Here is a 21,407-nt window from a genome sequence, read left to right as displayed (position 1 = left end):
TTGGAAGATGCAACCCAAAACTTCAAGCACTATTATGAACATTCAAAATGCAGACCAGAATCCAAGGGTGAGGGGAAGGATAAAAAAAGTCTAAGATAAAAAATTAAAAGGCATAATAAGGAGTGGAGGATGCAAGATACAAAAAGAAGGGAAGTCCCAACTATAGAAAATCAAAACCAACCTTAGCATAAATTTAATTTTGAGAACAATGGTCGAATTAACTAGTTGTTGTCGTTACTACAACACCCTTCGAAAATTTCACCAGATTCAAATTTTGGATTCTACTTTATCATCATGTCAAGTGTCACCTTAGCCATCAAGTGTCATCTCATGTCTTACTCTGTGTTTTAGTTGTTTTTAAGTGTTCTCAAGTGTCATCACATTGAGTAGAACTACTTTGGTGTATTTCATGATCGCAACATCCTTGATGTTATGAAACGATACTTTTTGGTTATAGTCACACACACTTCACCTGTTGTACCTTGGGAATGCATGTAAAGTGGTTTTCTGATGTATAAATACCATTTTTCAATCTTGTCTAAGTTTTGTCAATGATTTTGTATGTGTCACACATGGTTTTATGTCTAAAATGCATCATGTGTTCCCTTGTTCCTATCTTTTACACAGACAAATTTTGGTTTCAAAGTAAACCCATTAAGGCCAAGAGAACATGAGTGGGCTCTGAAGCCTTGATCAGGAATCTTTTATTGTTTCAAAGTGTGCCATGCACCCTCAAAAGTGCAAACTGCACCTCTTAATCCCTTTCCTCTCCATGTCTCGAACTGCGCCCTTCAAAGAGACCAAGTCTTCCTTTGAGCATATTCCTTCGACTCAAATAATTGTGCCCTTCTTAAGTGCATGAGCACACCCTAAAGTCCTTAATCTCAACCCATTATCCTTCCACAGTACACCCTGCACCCTCCTAACCCTTTCAGCGGATGAGCGCACTTCGAAGGCACGAAGAATCACTCTTTAGACTTGTGCCATGTGCACTCCTGGAGATCTTGAGCACATGAGCACATCTAAAAGGCCTGAATCCTTCCTCCTTTAGCCTTTAGGAGTGAAATCAATGCCCTCCCTCTCTCCCTTGGGAACAAAACGCACTTGGGAATCCAATATTCTTCTCCTTCATCCTTTGGACTTGGGTCATGCACCCTGCCTTGACAATATCTTTCCCTTGAGCACATGGTCACATGTCAAAGCCCTAAAGCCTCTTCAGCCCTTCTGCACTTCAAAGTGTTCCAGTGAGCCCATGATCTCTCCTTGTCCCTTTTACATGCACTGAAAATGAATGAATAGAAAAATCATCTTAAAACATGCTAGAGTAGGATATTTGCATGTTGATGGTTGTTTTTCATGAGTGATTGTACATATAGGTGTTCCATAAATAGCGCGGAAAGTACACATGAGGAAGATATGGAAAATAATACAAACAAAGGAATCATCAAAAGAAAACCACCCCAAAGAGTCCAAGATCAAATACCCTTTGGAGGGTGATGGCATCAATGATCAGAATTATTGTGAAGAACAAAGACAAGAGTGGTTGCCAAGTCACCACTGAGGAAACTCCATGTAAACAATCATTATTAGTTCCAGTCATCAAAGATAGTGACGTGTCACTTCTTCATCACATGATGATGTGGAATTTATGATGTGATGTTGTAATCATTACAAAGAAAAATAAGTAGAATTCCAAGAGTCATGTAAGGACAAAATTTTCATGGAAGTTCAGAAGAAATTTAATACCAAAATTCATATGTAATTCAAAAATTCATTTCGAAGTCCAAAGGTTGTAGAGCTCTAAAGGTCATTAGGAGTTGGAAATCCAAAAGTCATGGGGATGTGAAAGGTCATGCCTCTAGTTATAAAAGGATCCTCATTTCTCATGTAAAGGAATTTTAACCTTGACTTCTCCCATAAAGCATTAGAGGGACAAAGTTATTACTTTTGGAAAGAAAGTAGCAGTTGTAATGCTCCACTATTGGAGCTAGTGATGTCCATTGTATTTATGTATCTTGGAACTTTTGCTTAATATTGAAGCCTTTTCAAGCCATCATGGTCTTGCACATGGATTGTGAGTGTTTCTAAGGACTATTCTTTGAATGTTTATGGTTCATGTTTTCTTTTACCTATACTCGAGTATTCGAACTATTTCGGTGACTTTGGTACTTAACCTATTGGAATTGTGTTTTAATGTTTATAATGATCATCAAATCTATGTGAACTATTTCACCTCATGTTAGATGATCCTTTCTTTTCCTGTGTGTGTCTCCATTAGGGTAGTATTGTTACTTCTCTCTTGGATCTTCACTTTATTTCCCCTCTGTAGTGAAAGAACCTTGATACATCTACAATCATTCAGTCACAAGGAAAACTCGCTTTCTCATTCAAAATCACAAATGTGTGCTTCTCTCTCATGTGGACAGGTAAAGCCAAGGCATATCCTTAAGTAAATGATAGTCGGGTCATATTCTAGATGGGACTCACACACCAAATGGTGTGAGGTCTAAATAGGACCTTATATTAGGGATATCCCCTGTATTTTGGTCGTATCCAACGTCATCAACATTTTGGCACTAGAAGAAGGGCAACCAGTTTTTTATGACTAATAACTCTACACACCCTAACCATTCTTCTTTCGTACAATGTAGAAATACTTTGAGCACTATTCCAACTCCTATTCCTGAAGTTGGACCACTATTCTGAGCATTTTATGTACTTATTATTTATTCTTTATTATTTTTGCTATTTTATGCTTACTTGATGTTAGTAAATGAAATATTTTAACAAATACTTTCTCAATAATCCTACCATTGAATGTAGTATTCAAGACTCCCTACCAATCATGTCATCAAATCACAAGACAAAAATCATACTCTAATACATAAAATTGTGTTTGAATTTCTAACAAAAGTATAGGCCCTACTGTATACAACTTAGCTCACTATTTTATATACCAAAGTTGTGAATTATTAGGATTTTCATATTCAGGAGGTATGTTTTTAATCCAAAGAACAAATTTAAAACTATGAATATTTAGGATTTGCATATTGAGGAGGTATTTTTTTAATCCAAAGAAACAAATTGATGCATGATTCAACAATGGGGTTCCTTCCACCATGATTGTAATGATGAAAGCAGGGAGGACACAGACTATGAGATCATACTTTTGTGAGGATGTTCATTATAATAAACTTAAAATGTATATGTCACTTAGTTTAAAAATTTACATTAGAACAACAAACTGAAAATTCAACCTTGTTATAGTTTTAAAGCTACTATTGTATTGGAATGTATAAGTTTATGGTCAAATCCTTTTCCTTTTTGCATTTACATTTCGACTAGTAAATTGATAGCTCATCTCTGTTGGTTTAATTTTTTATGAAGAATTTTTTTTTACATATTGTATTATAAAAAATAATTGCAAAAATAAAAACTATAATCTTAACCAAGCCTACAACCAATTGAGTTAGAAATACAAAACTTATTTTATCAAGGATCCATCATATAGTTAAAAGAAACTTCTATGAGTAGCATATAGGCTCCATGTCAACTTATCATAGTCAATTGATCACTAATATCATTTAACTTTTGAAAGAGCTTGAACCCATCAAACCAATCACGAAGTACCCACGTCTTTGCAAGGGGAGGTTTTCAAGGAAAATCTCTAGACTCCAAAAAGTTATATCTTAAAACACATTTCACATGGAAACTTTAAGTTTAATATAATTCATCTTTTGAAAGAGCTCGAACCCATCAAACCAATCAAAAAGCACCCACTTCATCTCAATTCGTGAAGGGGGCAGGGTTACTAGAAAACCTCTGGTCTCTAGCAAGTTATAGTGTAAAGCACATTTCACATGGAAACTATAAGTCGAATAGATAAATAGGAGTGAAAAATAGAAGCTAAAGCTTAATGGTGTGGTTATAGAGTCTGAATAGGGAACAATCCACCATGTAGGAAGTGAGGAAGGGAAACTTTCCCCTCTATCATAAACTTCAAAAATTACATTGAATATGTGGTTATTGGAGCATTTTTCATGAATATGTTGAAATTGATTCCATTTAGGTTGAAATCAATAGTTGTTATGCCTAGAGTGGTAAACTAGATACCTGCTACGGGCTAAGCAGCTAAGAAGAAAGGTAAAGAACAAGAGTTGTTGAAACTATCATATTGGAAGATCAATTGTCCGAAATAACCATAATCAGCCAATTTATTGTAGCTTTCTTCCTCCTGACCAAATTTGTAACTTGCATTCGCAGACTGATTCTCAGTTGTTTCCCTGATCAAACTCGAAGTTACCAAAGAACCATGCATAGCACTGAATAGAGAGCCACTAAATATTCCAGCTACACCCAACATGTGTAATGGATGCATAAGGATATTGTGCTCATCCTGGAATACAATCATTAAATTGAAAGTACCAGAGATTCCTAGAGGCATACCATCAGAGAAGCTTCCTTGACCAATAGGGTAGATCAAGAAAATGGCAGTAGCCACTGCAACAAGAGCTGAGTATACAACAACAATCCAAGGATGCACACCTAGACAGAATCTAAGCTCCCACTCGTGACCCACATAGCAAGCTACACCAAGTAGGAAGTGTAGAAGGATTAGCTCGTAAGGACCCCCATTGAATAGCGATTTATCAACGGAAGTTGCTTCCCATATGGGATAGAAGTGAAAATTGATAGGTGCCGAGGTAGGAATAATGGCATCAGAGATAATATTGTTTCCATAAAGAACAGAACCTGAAACAGGTTCATGAATTCCATCAATATCTACTGGAGGAGCTGCAATGAAAGAAATAATGAATACAGAGGTTGTGGTCAATAGGATAGGGATCATCAAGACACTGAACCATCCAATGTAAAGATAGGTTTTAGAGCCACTGATCCAGTCGCAGAAGCGGCTCCGTAAATTTATGTTTTCGCGTCTTTCTATAATTGCGGTCATGGTCAGAACTCCGTTTATAAAATCATCAGAGGCCCCCAAGAATAATGCTTCTTATTTTATAGTATAATATGATCCATGTATCAATATCAACCAATATATGGGATGGAATTTCAATATCTATCCCAACGGAATAGATACTGATTTATACTATATAGATAGAATATAGAGGTATTCTAGATAGACTCTATCTTTTTTACATGTATTCCACACTCTATAGATCTATCTATGGTTAGATACTCCATCAAATTCTTTATTCCTAGTTCTAGAAATGGTAGGTCAATTGGAATGACAATAGATAGGATCGAATCAACATTTTTTTCTTCATAATAACAAAGTGCAATGCAATTCTAGAACTGAATTCTTAAGAAATTGATATGAGTGGAATAGAAATTCTTTATAACCTTTCTATAGAACCCATAGTTCAATAGTTCGTTCCCTGTGAATAGAAACAAATATGAAAAAAAAAAAATTGATTAGATCCATAACCAAAATAAGTGGAATGAGCTACCTATCAAAAATTTGGTTCGGGTTTGCCAAGACTCAAACCCTGAGCTCGTTGAATGGAGTGGATTATCTTCTCCTTCAGTATCAATAAGAGTGAGAAATGTATCCCCAAACTATGCTTTCAATTCTCATTGCACACAGATTTCCCCATGTAATGTATCTATTTCGCAATAATTTTAGTTCTCAGAAAGAAAAATAAAATGATTCTAAATCGAGGCAATTACCCAAAGAGAATTTCATTGGTCAAATCACTTTTCTATTTTTAGATCCTGTATCTTTTGCCAGGAAATAGATAGGGGATTTATCTAGGGAATATCTGAATGCCAAATTCATTCTCCTTTAAAACGGGCCACCGATTTTGATGAAAATGGAAGATAATCAAATTCTCGTTCTTTTCAAAACATTTTTTTAAAGAGTTCTGGACCTAATTCCTTCCAAACTACATGTATCGTAATTTTATGTTTACGGGCTAAAGTTTTAGCACATGATAATGAAAGTATATACTTTATATGATATAAATCATCTCGACAAAAGGATCCACTACAGTAATGAAAAATATTTCTCCAAATTTGATCGAATCGATCGACAATATCATCATTTGTTAGATTGGTCCAAGAGAATTTACTAATTGGCCGCCTTGATATGTCACAAAATTTTTCTCTAGCCAATAATCAATTTATTTGTATAATCAGAACTATTGGATCAAGTTCATCGGTAATAATATCAGTGATTAATAACTCATCTATAATTTTGTTTCTGACCAAAATAGAGTTCATCCAAACCCTCAAAAAATAACCTGGAGAAGAAGAACAATTCTTGGATAATTGATTAGAACAGACCCTATACTATTCAGACCAAAGATGGAAATAACATTACTGAAAAATGAGAAGATAATATATACATTTTTTTCACTAGGAGATGAGCACCATTTATAGCTATACAAATCTTTCCCCATATCTAACATAGTGAATTTTAGGATTGTTCAATGACCAGATACTTTTCAGTGAATTTCGACGAGAAAATATCATAATATGTTTTATCTTTCGATAAAAATGAGTTCGCTGAGGGAAAGGTCCATGAGATAACGATCGTGAATGAGAGGATCATTTAAGGGAAAATAAAATGGATTCACATTCATAGACATAATAATTCCACAAGAACTGAAAGAATCTCATATTTACTCTTCAACAATAATTGATCTTTGTGAATTCTCTGGACTATTTCAATATCCATAAAGAATAGATCCTAATGGGTGCAAGGAGGGAACATCTCAGATCCATCGACAAAATGTTCAAACCAAAATTTCTCGATGAATAGAATAAGGTATTCATGCATCTAATATATAATTATAATGCAGAAATTTATCTTCCAAAAAAAATATTGAATAAATTGACTAGAAACTCTTCCATTTATTCATCCATTCCAAAGAATATTTTTAAAGAAAACAGAAATTCCAAAACCAATATCTATAAACTGTAATTGAAATTATAAAACTAAATATAAAGTAAATAAAATGAAATTAAAATTTATATAAACTCAATTTTATATATAAACCATTACAATCATATTAAGAAAAAACTATAATATAAAATTTAAAAATATTTAAATCTTGAAATTACACTAATAGATTATTATTATGTAAAACTAGTAATATATATATATATATATATATATATATATATATGAGTCTGTCTTTAAAAAGAAATTACACTTACCTTATAACTTGTGGTGTAATAAATTACTAAAAAATAATGGCTTTTATTTAAACTATCCACACGTTTTGAATGAAAATTTTCTATAATTCTCGATTGAAACGAACATTGGAAATTAATAGTGGTGTCCAAATCTGCAAGGAACGGTTCACCATGTTTTCAGTGAAGAAAGGAAACTTTCCACTCTACAGAGGATTAACCAGCAAAAAAATATAACTCTAAATGTATTGATTATGTAATAAGAGTGTATTTAATTAAAAAATAAATAAATAAATATTAAAAGAAATTTAATTTGTATTTTTAAATTATGGACAACTTGTAAAATAAAATGGGTTAAACATGAAAATAATTAGTCAAATAAAAAATTGAATGGGTAATACTATGAGTGAGACATATAAAATAATAAATAATATTTAAATTTTGTGTATTAAAATTGGTTTTTAAATTTAAGCAATTTTTATTTTTTATTATTTTAAATAAATAGAAAAGAACTAATTGTAAATTATTTAAACTACACATTTTTGTTGTATGTCTTTTTTATTACAACATTTCCATGTAAATCAATGTAATTGTATTTTTTAATTAAAATTATAATAACCTTGATATTTTCATTTTCATTATATTTAAATATAAAAATAATATTATGAAATATATTTTAATTTAAATTTTTTCATATTTAATTTTTTTTGCCCTATATAATTAAGTATTTCAATATCTAGTTTGTATGTAAGTTATTTTTTTACTTTTGAGTCAAAAAAATTATGGTTATCTTGGAACTTTTCTCTTAATAGTTTTTAAGCATATAAATAAGATGTTAAAGAATGACTTTTTAAGCAACCAAACTATGGTGATCTTGGAAAGCTTCTCTTAATGCTTTTCGAATATGAGAATAAGATGTTAAATAATTCTCAATAATTTCTTACTCTCTTAAAGTCCAATAAACTATATCTATATTAATAAATATTAATAGTCATTAAAAAATAAACTTTAAAAAAAAATAATTGTAATCACTTCTACTAACTAACCAAAATAAATTCAATAATTTTAAAATTTCATAGAATAATGAGTAAAAACTGAAAATCATTCCCATCATATATATTGACATTGTTGTTTCAATGAAAAGGAAAATGTCTATCTAAAAAATTGTTAGTCTGATCAACTTCTATTTCAAAGAAAATTTTAGCAATAAATTATTCTGATTTTATTTAAAAAAAAAAATTAACAACGAATTATTTTAAATTTAAGTTTTACTTTTAAAAATAACATATACACATATATACCTATCATATGATCTTGGAATTTATCATTTTTATTCAACAAAAATATATTGTAATAAATTATATCGATCGTTAAATAATAAAAATAATCAATTTCATATATGATAAATTTTATTTAAAATATATAAAAGAAAATGTCATACACACATGGACGTTCATCTCTCATAAATAAGTTCTTATCATAATATTAATTTGCAATTTCGATTCACGAATCACAATTGGGAAAGCACACAAAACTTCAAACGCCAACCAAATCGAACCATTACAATGGGAGCATGAATCTCCAAATTAATCAAAAGAGAGAGTTGAAAAAATTGATAATAAAAAACCAAAATAATTACGTTGGCTGTTTGCGTGAAACAGGGAAACCAATCAATCGCCTACTTTTAAGAAACATGAAACAGTAAGTAGATAACCAAACCAAGAAGGCAAATCAATTAAAAGTTGGTTAAAAATAGACCACAAAAGAAATTCAAAATAACAACGGGGCCAATACAACTTAAATTACAACCATTGAATTCTAATTACAACTTCGATAATAGCAATTTTAATTCTAGTTCCAACTTAAACATAATAATTACTAGACAACATCTTCATAATAATGACTGGATAACATTTTGCTACTCTTTGATAGTACCTACGTGTGACGACTAAACGAAAAATTTCACATAAACTTATAAATTATATCGCAATTTAAAATAGACATCAAAATAAAACTAATATTATACGCTTGCGATACATCTACAATCACAAGGATTATGAATATCGGCCTATAGTGACCTTTGAGCACTTTACGTATATGCATTCAATAAAGGTAATAAACCTATCATATATGATTGCGAATGAGTTTTTAATAATCAGGTGGATGGATCCGTTCGGGGATACTTTGACATTAATGAACACAGCTACCCATGGAACGACTCTCTTGGTTGGCATTCACATGTGGCAACACGAGGCGAGCAGCATGACCGAGGCCAGGTACTAGTGTCCTATATCACCATATGGCTTTCTCTAGCATCGTTGATCTTTTTTTGTCGATCTGACGGTGGAAACATGGCTAGAGTCCATTTCCCTAACCACCCTCTTGCATCCATTACTCTGGTTGTTCTGCCTGGGTCTCTCGCTCTGCTCTGTTGTGGTCAGAATTTTCTCCAGTGTTCCTTGTTGCGCATACGTGCTCTAGTTCGGAAAAGAGATGAAGATGGCACGTTCCGGAGTAGGTATTTCAGCAGTCTTAACGTTCAGAGGGTTTATTTGCTCAACCTTGAGGGTTTTAACACCGTTGCAGGGTTTTCATCTACATAAATATTCTAAAGTCCGACATCGATCTACACGCATGGCTCTAGAGGTTATAGAGATGGCAAAAGGTAGCCATACTCTAAGGTACCAGACAAAGGTAACATTTTCTATGGCCATAGCTTACTGCAATTCCTTTTTATAATAATCTCATTGTTGATTTTATGTATTTTTTTTATCCCGGCATATGGATTCGCTACTAAAATCCTTCATCGTTTTTGCAGGTTATCGCTTCAGCATGCGGAAGTCTCAACTCTAGGTAAGAAACCCTATCTTCAACAAATTAATATTACACCAGAAGGGTTAATCTCGGTATTACATTTACTAATTCATGGCGTTTTAAGACAGATAAGAAATCTTACAGGGAACCTAAAGTTTGGGTCTGCGGCCATTAGATTCATAAGGGTTTACAGCCTTTCGTCGTTTTACAGGTTGGTGCTGAGACCTTGGTAGTCTATTCCGGCCTGTCATTTTAGGGTTTCACGGAGGGTTTTTATCTTTAGGAGTTAGATTACGAGAAGAACGCATAACTACTCTTTTTAATTTATGTTATTCCAACGATAAGCTCTGGCTGTCGAATCTTTGTTTTAGCTGTAAATTTTAAATGCATTTCTTTTGTGACGGGTTCCCAGATTTTAGTTTGGTTTAAAGAGAGGACGGATGTATTCCTTCCTTTAATGAACACAAGGGCCGACATTTCCTTTAGGTGGCCTCTCCAATAGTATTTGATGTTTTGCTTTAGTTATTCAGAACCGTTAAGTTCTGCAGACTTGCTATTGATACAATTGTTAATATGATATATTCGTTTTTGTCTCAATACTACAGAGTTCAAGTCCTGTGATCTTAATCGTATGCACACAGTATATATATATATATATATATATCTATATATATATATATCTATATTTGGATAAGAGACTCTGTCCAACTCATTTATAGTAATTCAGTGTATATACCTGTGTTTATTCATTATGTAGAACCCTATGGGAAAAGATTATCCGAGGGTTTTTACTGTCATGATATATAATGAATTTGTTCTTTACTTAACTCTAAATAAGAGAATTGTTTAATCGTGAATTCAACCTTTTAAAATGTTGCTTTTTAGAATATCTATGTTTATTCTGGAGTCTGTCAGAATATATTTGCAACTCCTCTGTTTTACTGTTAGATTATATTTGGTAATATGATTCAAAAACTATCTCCTATTTTGGATTTGCAAACAATTAATTTCACTATGTCAGCTCCACTATCCATCATATATTTTAGGATTTTTACAAAAACGTGAACCCTCCTCTTTTGTCATTAGTCTAACCTACAAATTAATGATAGAATTTGTGATCTAGCAACTCAAACAGCATTCTATATTACACATTCAACAACATTCTATATTACACAATTTATGATCCTGTCAGTCTAGAGAAAAACACACAGACCAGTACTAAATCTTGTAGGTTCTTTATCTTACTTACCTGTTATCCTGCAAACAATAATAACAATAATATTATTGTTTTGAAAGTCTCTCCTCCCAACCACGAGTCTGAAAATCACATCCAAACTCTCCCCCAAGCACTTTCTACCTTCGACGATGGATTATATCCAATTACAATCAGTACCATAGGCCTTGGGACTACCCTCTAGCCTTTATCTCAGTATTATTTGTTGACTATATTGAGAAACCTTCCAGCTCCTTTGCTCCACTCAAGTCTAGCATCCATTTTCTTTCCCATTACCCCTCTCTATATTTCCTTTTTCAGGTAGAGGGTAATTGTTTCTTGGTAACCAATTCTTTTAACTAAAAAAACAGTTTTATTCCTGTTAAAGTAGTGTCACCAATAATTTAGGTAATCACAAGATAAACATAAAAAATGTTTCTTAGCCTTCCAACCTCAGTGATTTAATGTTAAACATCAAAATGAAGAAAAAACTTGAAATAACATCTAATGAAGATTCAATTAGTAATTATCAGTAATTGTAATGCAATTTTAGGGTGTTACACCTCCCCTCCATATGAGGAACACTGTCCCTGGTGTTCTTCCTTCAGAAAACAATGTCGGATAAGCCTTTCACATAAATTCCCACTCTTCCCAGGTGGCCTCTTCCGGGAAAAAATGCTTCCATTGCACTTTAACCTGGGTGATGGCTTGCTTTCGCAAGTCAGTTTCTTTCTGATCGAGAATACGAAGCGGTTCTGCCAGGAACTCTCCTTTTGGTTTGACCTGCACCACAAAATAATTCTCAGTTACATTCCACTTCTTTAAAACCCAAAACAATAAATTTGGTCTTATACCTACCTTAACTATTTACCTTAGTGTGGAGGGTTATACAAATACTTTTTTAACAAATATACGTGAAATACATTGTGGACCCAAATATAGCTTGGTAGCGCAAACTTTTAGGCCACCAGTCTAACTTGTTCCAAAACTTGAAAGGGGCCACAGTATCGGGGTGCTAATTTAGCACAACCCTTCGATTGCAATGAAATTTTCCGGGGCTTCACTCTTAAATAAACGTGATCTCCTGGTTGAAATTTCTTGTAGGCCCTGTTTTTATCTGCATACATCATGGAAAATTTTAGGGGCAAATGTTCGCCCTTTGGCGAAATTAAGGGGTTTTAATTTTTAGTGGGCGAATATTTTGTATCATAATACATTTTTACAAATCGCCTCAAATAGCCCACCTTATTTTAAGGGAGAGGGTAAAAAAGGTAAATTTAGCCCTTGAAATTAGGAGTTACAACCTTCCATTTGCCCTAATTTTCAAGAATAGGTTTTATTTAAGTGAATCCTATGGGCCAAATACCATATTTATAAAAGAGGTATGGTAAATTAATAAAAATATAAATAAATGAGAGGTATGGTAAATAAATAAAACATTTTTTATATTTACTCCATAAGTCACCTTATATACATGCAAGGGTGTAAACAAATAAAAATATAAATTAAGTGGAGGTATGGTAAATAAATAAAAATATAAATAAACTAGACGTATGGTAAATAAATAAAACCTCTTTTTATATTTAGGTTTTATTCAAGTGAATCCTATGGGCCAAATACCATATTTGTAAAAGAGGTATGGTAAATTAATAAAAATATAAATAAACGAGAGGTATGGTAAACAAATAAAACATTCTTTTATATTTACTCCATAAGTCACCTTATATTTATGAACACTCAAAAAATGTGTTATATTTAGGTGAAACCTATGGGAAAAATACTATGGGCAAAATACCATGGGCTAGATTATTATTAATACCATGAAAAAAACATTATTAACCCTAATATTAGTATTAATAAAAATAAAAATGGCACATGGTATTGACCCATGGTATTCACGTGAAATGTAGCCTATTTAAATGGGGGAATTAAACCAGCATAGATCCATCTTTACTCTGGATCTACTATGCCCCGAGAGGTATCAAATATCGTGATATGCAAAATAGCATAGAGTGAAAAAATATCCCTCTCAGGGCTTGGTGGATCAAGAGTAGAAATGGATGTTGTAATTTAATGTATGTTAAACATTTTAACTTGGTTAAAATAAAAAACAATTATTAATTTTATTAATTTTTATAAATTACTAATAGTAATTTTTAAGCTCCAGGTTCATGATAACCCATGGTATTGACCCATGGTAATACCATGGTATTCATGTGAGCATAGATTATTTAAAGGGGAAATTCTATCATCTTAGATCCATCTTAATTTCGGGTCTATCAAGTGCTCAGAGGGATAAATAGATTTCATCCCCTTAAGAGTGGTAGATGTGGAGTTAAGATGGATATAGGTTGGTTTTTATGATAATGAAGATATTAAATAGACTTAGGAAATTATATTGTAAAAACATCTTAAGGTGAATGGTTAAAGCTACATTTAGTCACTTCACAAAATTTAGTAAAAAATACCAATATCTCCATTAATATTGGTTTTTAACTTTTTCTGATTGAACAAAAAAACACAAAACAATGAAACCTTTTCACTCTTTCCACATCACCCTCGCAGAATATTTCTCACCATTTTTCAAACATTCTCAATATGATATCTTCATGAAAAAGTTTAGGTACTGATGTTGGATTAGTTGTTTGAAAAATAAGTTGATTTGTACAACCATTCATTTTCTGTGCTATTCTTAGTTTGTCCTAATGATCTGTAGGGGTTGGAGCCACTGCACCATATTTTCCTAAAAGGTGGAGATTGTTCACCAAAAAGGAAATTAATCTACATGTTACAATGCTATTAAAAAATGCAAGACCTATGAGGGTAGTGAATTATGCTAATAAGCAATTTAGATTGGGAGAGACGTAATTAAATTTTATTATATAATTGAAGATTTCCAATTAAAATAATAATAAATCTACATTTATATATTCATATATTGATTGGAAGGATTCTCACAATGGTCACTTCTTTCAATTAGATCCCCTTCAAGCCCTTGGGATACCTAATACTTTCTTATATAAGATAGTTGGGGCTTGCTACTTGTTGGCGTGTTGGGTAAACAAACTTGATGTGTTTTTTTTTATCTCGCAGTTGGAGTCTATGGAATAAGAAAGAAATTTGATAACTTGAAAAAAGTGGTAGCTTGACAAAAGTTGTAGAGAAAAGATTAATCTCTCCTACCTTGACAGAACTCCTTGTCAATATCAACACCTACAAGAACTTTGTTGTGGAATATTATCAAAACTAATAGAAGGATATGAAAGAGTGTATTATAAGAACCTTGACAAACATAGCCACTGAAACTCGGAACATTGTTTGTAGGAAGAGAAAATTATGTTTTTTTTTCCAAACATGTATGTTAGTATATTAAAGTTTAATGAATACGTTTTCTTATTATCATATATGGTTTCATACTTTAACAAAACATTCGCCAAGACTTCACAATGTTTTATTATTCAATAAAAGATTCGCCAAGATCTTACAAGATTTTATAATTCAGTGAAAGATTCTCCATCACTGTACATGATAATATAATCTGGTGAGAGATTCACCAAAAAAATTATATATACATATTATATTATTGATAAAATCACCTCCCATTTTTCCTATGTATCATGGGGATTAGCCCATTTATTATACATATAAATTTAGGGTGGTTCTTAAAATTTTCCCTGACATACATTTTCTGTCTATCTTGAGCTACCCTCAAATTTTGTTGAATCTTGCTTATGGTCTCCTCCATTTCTAATAGCATGTCAGGACCCAGTGCGAACTTATTAACTGAATTATTCCAGTCTATGGGAACTCTGCACTTCCTCCCATACAACACCTCGAAGGGGCTCATGCCTAGTGATTCGTGGTGTCCATTATTATATGCAAATTTCACTAAATGGAGGTAATCCTCCCACTTATGTGGTTTCTGCATCACAAACATGCATAGCATGTCTTCCAATACCTGGTTTATTCATTCGGTCTATCCATCCGTTTAGGGATGGTAAGCAGTACTAATTGGACTTGAGTACCTAAGCTTGAAAAAGAATTTTTTAGAAGGTGGAAGTAAATTTCATGTCCCTATCCAAAATCACTACTTTCGGTATCCCATGTAGACAAAAGATTCCCTTCATAAATATGTCTGCAATTTCCATAGTTTTGTATGTGGACTTCACCAGTATGAAGTGAGTTATTTTACTCAATTTGTCAATTACCACCATAATTGAATCATGTTGCTTCTTTGTGCGGGGTAAGTCGGTAATGAAATCTAGGAATATAGTCCCCCATTTCCATTCCGGAATGGGCAATGGTTGCAATAACCTGATGGGATGTTGGTGTTCTCCCTTAACCAGCTAACACTCCAAACATTTGGAAAAATGTTTTGTAATATCCTTCCTCAATCCAGGCCAAAAGTACCATTTTCTAATGGATGAAATCATTTTTTGATAACCAAGATGACCAGCACAAGGATTCCTATGAACTCATTCAACACAAAAAGTTTAATCAAACTTTGGTTAGGGATGTAAATTCTGTTCTTAAAGGTAAGGAGATTATCATAATTTATTTCAAATTCTAATTTTTCATTTTTTAGCAAAGCTTCTTTTGTTTGTTGCCAAAGGAAGGAATACTCCAGATCTGTGTTAGCTGCTTATTTTATGATTTCAGGAATGTTTGAACTTACTTGGCTCATTTGAACCTCATAGATACAATGTAACTTTATAATTAGTGCGTCAGCAACAACATTTTATTTCCATTTTAAATGTTTCATTTCAAAATTGAATTCACTCAGAAAGGCTTTCCATCTGGCTTGTTGAGCATTCAAGCTAGACTGGTTAAAAGAATTTGTAAGGATGCTATGATCTGTTAACTGCAAAAATTTCTTCCCAAGCAGGTAATGTCACAAAATTTTAAGTGCATGCACCACTACTGTCAATTCCAGATCATAGGCTGAAGATCAATGTTCATATTCCTTCAAATTTTGAGATTTGTAAGCAATCACCTTTCCTTCTTGTGTTAGCACCCCACCAACACCATCTTTGCTTGCATCTGTGCAAACCACGAAAGACTTTTCTGGATCTGCCACTTTTAACACTGGTGTGGTGGTGAGTAGATGTTTGAGTTTTTGAAAACTCTGCTGACACTCTATTGTCCAATGGAAAGTGCGCCCCTTTTTCTGTAAGGAGGTCATGGGAAAGGTGATTTTTTAAAATCCCTCAATAAATCTATGGTAGTACCAGGCTAAGCCCAAGAATGATCGGATATCAGTGACATTCTTTGGACTTGTCCATTCCATGATTTTTTTGATCTTTTCTGGATCCACTGCAATGCCATCTGCTGATATAACATGATCGAAGTACTGGATCTGATCCTTGAAAAAGTCACAATTGTTGAATTTGACATATAATTGATTTCCCATTAATGTTTGCGATACTATTTTAAGATGTTCTTTATGCTCCTCCTGACTCTTAGAATATATTAAGATATCATCTATGAAAGTCAGCACAAATTTGTCAAGGTAGAGATGGAAAATACCATGCATAAAACTCATGAATGTGACGGGGGCATTGGTAAGGCCAAACAACAATACCACGAACTCGTAATGACCATAGCGAGTGTGAAATGTTGTCTTGTAAATATCCTCTTGCTTTATCCTTATTTGATGATAACTGGATCTTAAATCAATTTTTGAAAATACCTTAGCTCCTTGTACCTAGTCAAAAATATCATCAATACTTGGTAACAGATACTTAATCTTGATGGTTAGTTTGTTTAGTTGTCAATAATCGATGCATAACTTCAAGGTCCCATCCTTTTTCTATACGAATAAAATGGGGGCTCCCCAAGGGGACACACTGGGCCAGATATACTTTCTATCTAAAATCTCCTGAAGTTGCATTTTGAGTTCTATTAATTCAGGTATGCTCATGCGATAAGGGGTTGCACCCAGAATTACCTCAATGGTGAAGTCAATGTCATGCTTTGGTGGTATACTTCTGCCTTCCCTATTTAAATTTCCCTTGGGTCCTTCATTCTTTTGTTTCATTTGTTGATAGCAGATGTAGGCTTTCTGCACAGCGTCATCCATTGCCTTAAGGTAATCAAACTCTAATTTCTCTTTCATAAAATTGGGAAAACTACTGATGAAGCACTAGTTTTTTGCCTTTTCTTCTTGCATGTAAGGCACATAATGTAGCAGGGAGGTAAAGCATGTCACATACTCATCCATGGTTAAGGTTCCCAACCTTAACTCATTGAATTCCTTTTCCTTCTCATTGTAATAATTCTTCGTTAAATACTTATCTTTGAAATGATTTTGGAATTCATGCCAGGTAACTTCCTCTTCATTGATTTTCCTTACTGTTTTGATTTCTTCCCACCACAAGGTGGCCCTTCCTCTTAACTGATAAACCGCTAATCTTGCTTTCAGTTTATTTGTGTACTCATAAATCTAGAGATATTTTCCCATGTCAATGAGGCAAGCTTCTTCTTCCTCTTCTGATTCCCCTTCAAAAGAGATGGCTTAATATTTTTAAATTGACCTTGCAATTCAGTTTCTGTGTTTTGGTTTTCACTGTTAGGATACATTTTCTGAGCACCCTTCTCCATCTTCCCCATGTTTCTCAATGGATTCAGCATTTTCCTCTACATGTTGTGTTGTTGGGGTCTTCTCTTGGTCTACAACACTGGGATCTGGATGTCATTGATTATATTTATTGGACAAACTTCTTAGTGTCCTCTCCTGTTCTTCACTTAACCTTTCATTATCTGATCTTAAATTCATCATTTCAACGCGCAATTGTTGAACAGTTTCTAATAATGTTGCATTAGCCTGTAGTGATTCTTCACCCAGCTGTATCCATATGTCAGGTTTAGCATTTACGTATGTATTTCCAGGTGAACCAGTTGGCCAAGGACTCCCCTGCATTTTTCCTTGTCTCTTTTGTTGGTGTGATCTTTATTTATTAACTGTTTCACACATAAATTTGTTTAGTTATAAGAAAGAAAAAACTAAAGAAAAATTATTTTCCTATACATGTCTGTTCCCAAAGAGTCTCAATGTACAAACCTGAGCTCCGATACCATTTGTAATGGCTAAACAAAAAATTTCACATAAACTTATAAATTATATCGTAATTTAAAATAGACATTAAAAAAAAAATTAATACTATACACCTGCAATACATCTACAATCATAAGGATTATGAATATCGGCGTATAGTGATGTTTGAGAAATTTACATATATGCATCCAATGATATTTATGAAGGTAAAAAACCCATCATATATGATTGTGAATGAGTCTTTAATGATCAGGTGGATGGATCTATTCGAGGATACTCTAACATTAATGAACACAACTACCCATAGCATGGTTCGCTTGGTTGGCATTCGCATGTGGCAACACGCGGTGAGAAGCCTGACCGAGGTGAGGTACTGATGTCCTATACCACCATATGGCTTGCTCTAGCATCGTCAATCTTCTACTCTCGATTTGACAGTGGAAACATGGTTAGAGTCCATTTCCTTAACCGCCCTCTCACATCTACTACTCTGGTGGCTCATTGTTACTACTTCTTGGGTCTCTTGCTCTACTCTGTTGTGGTTGAAATTTTCTCTAGTTCTCCTTATTGTACATGGGTGCTCTAGTTCATAAAAGAGATGAATACGGTAGCTTTTGGAGTAGGTATATCAGCAGTCTTAATGGTCAAAGGGTTTATTTTCTCAGCCTTGAGGGTTTAACACTGTTGCAGAGTTTTCATCAACATACCTATTCTAAAGTCTGACGTCGATCTACAGGCATGGCTCTAGAGGTTATAGAGATGGAGAAAGGCAGCCAGCGCTCTGAGGCACTGGACAAAGGTAAGATTTTCTACGGCCATAGCTTACTGCCATTCCTTTTTATTATAATCTCACTATTGATTTTATGTATTTTTTTTATCCCGGCTTACGGTTTTGCTACTAAAACCCTTCATCGTTTTTGCAGGTTATCGCTTTAGCATCCATAAGTCTCAACTCTAGGTAAGAAAATCTATCCTTCTTTACAAATTAATATTACACAAGAAGGGTTAATCTCGGTATTATATTTACTAATTCATGGCATTTTATCACAGGTAAGAAATCTTACAGGGAACCTAAAGTTTGGGTCTACAGCCATTAGATTTGTAAGGGCTTACAACCTTTCGTCGTTTTATAGGTTGGTGTTGAGACCTTGGTAGTCTATTCTGGCCTATCATTTGAGGGTTTCACAGAGGGTTTTTCTCTTTAGGAGTTAGATTAAGAGATGCACACATAACCTCTCTTTTTTATTTAAGTTATTCCAACGACAAGCTCTCGTTGTCGAATCTTTGTTTTGGTTGTAAATTTTAAATGCATTTCTTTTGTGATGGGTTCCGAGATTTGAGTTTGGTTTAAAGAGAGGATGGATGTATTCCTTATTTTAATGCACACAAGGGCCGACAGTGCCTCTAGGTGGCCTCTCAGATAGTATTTGATGTTTTTCTTTAGATACTCAAAACCATTAAGTTATGCAGACTTGTTGTTGATACAATTGTTAATATGATATATTCGTTTTTGTGTCAATACTACAGAGTTCAAGCCCTGTGATCATAATTGTATGCACATAGTATATATATATATATATATATATATATATATATATATATATATATATATATATATATATATATATATATATATATATATATATATATATATATATATATATATTCGGATAAGAGACTCCGTCCAACTCATTTATGGCAATTTACTGTATATACCTGTGTTTATTCATTATGTAGAACCCTATGCGAAAAGATTACCTGAGGGTTTTTACTGTCATGATATATAATGAATTTGTTCTTTACTTAACTCCAAATAGGAGAATTGTTTAATCCTGAATTTAACCTTTTAAATCGTTGTTTTTAAGAAGATCTATGTTTATTCCGGAGTCTATCAAAAAGTATATGCAACTCCTTTGTTTTACCTTAGATTATATTTGGTAATATGATTCAAAAATTACCTCCTATTTTGGATTTGCAAACAATTAATTCCACTATGTCAGTTCCACTATCCATCATATATTTCAGGCCTTTTACACAAAACTGAACCCTCTATTTTTTTCATTAGTCTAACCTATAGATTTTAGATAGCATTTGTGATCTAGCAACTTAAACAACATTCTATATTATGCAATTTGTGATCTTGTTAGTCTAGAGAAAAACACATAAACCGATACTAAATCCTGGAGGTTCTATATCTTGCTTACCTATTATCTTGTAAACAATAATAACAATAATAATATCATTCAGAAAGTATCTCCTCCTAGTCACGAGTCTGGAAATCATGTCCAGACTCTCCCCCGAGCACTTTCTACCTTGCATGCTGGATTAGGACGATATCCAACTACAATTAGTACCATAGGCCACAGGACTATTGTCCAACCTCTATCTCAGTACTCTCTATTGACTGTATTGAGCAACCTTCCAACTGGTTTGTTCCACCCACCTCTAGGATCCATTTTTTTGCCCATTACCCCTCTCTATATTTCCTTTTTCAGGTAGAGGGTAACTGTTTCTTAGTAACCATTTCTTTTAACTAAAACATAATAGTTTTATTCTTGTTAAAGTAGTGTGACCAATAATTTAGGTAATCACAAGATAACCATAACAAATGTTTCTTGGCCTTTCATCCTCAATCATTTAATGTTAAACATCAAAATAAATTGAAACTTAAATTAACATCTAATGAAGATTCACTTAGTGATTCTCAATAATTGTAATGCAATTTTGGGGTGTCACACTATGGCTTTGAATTCGATCATTATTTTTCTCCTTTATTAAAATATAATAATAAAAAAAATAAAAATTTAATAAGAAGAAAATATTAAAAAATTCAAAATTTTAATAAGAAAAAATTATAAATAATTATTTTAATAGTTATTTTTTAAATTTTTCCAGAATATCAAAATTATATATTTCACTTATAGTTATTAAAATTTTAAAAATAAATTTAAATTAATTAAATAAAACTATTAATTAAAAATAAACTATAAAACAAATGAAAAACAATTAAAACATATATTTTAAAATTTTAAATTTATTAAATAAAACTATTAATTAAAAATAAGCTGCAAGACAGATGAAAACAATTAAAACATATATCTCTAAAGGTTTTCAAGATTGAATGGTTAAGATGGGTATACATTGAAGTTTCTTTTATTTTGATGGTAACAATTG

At 32.8% G+C, this 21,407-nt stretch overlaps 1 long non-coding RNA gene across 1 annotated transcript; it reads left to right on the top strand.

The window, feature by feature from the left end:
- The first annotated feature begins 9,511 nt into the window (after positions 1-9,511).
- On the top strand, positions 9,512-10,531 carry LOC149249059 (uncharacterized). The gene is made up of 3 exons (XR_016265808.1): positions 9,512-9,846; positions 9,971-10,005; positions 10,095-10,531. It is a non-coding gene; the product is annotated as an uncharacterized LOC149249059 (long non-coding RNA).
- The last annotated feature ends 10,876 nt before the right edge of the window (positions 10,532-21,407 follow it).

Source organism: Pinus tabuliformis, chromosome 7, assembly GCF_031772625.1.
Source record: "Pinus tabuliformis cultivar Carrire ecotype Pingquan chromosome 7, CPIR1, whole genome shotgun sequence".
NCBI lineage: Eukaryota > Viridiplantae > Streptophyta > Pinopsida > Pinales > Pinaceae > Pinus > Pinus tabuliformis.
This window is presented reverse-complemented; position numbering and strand designations above follow the sequence as displayed.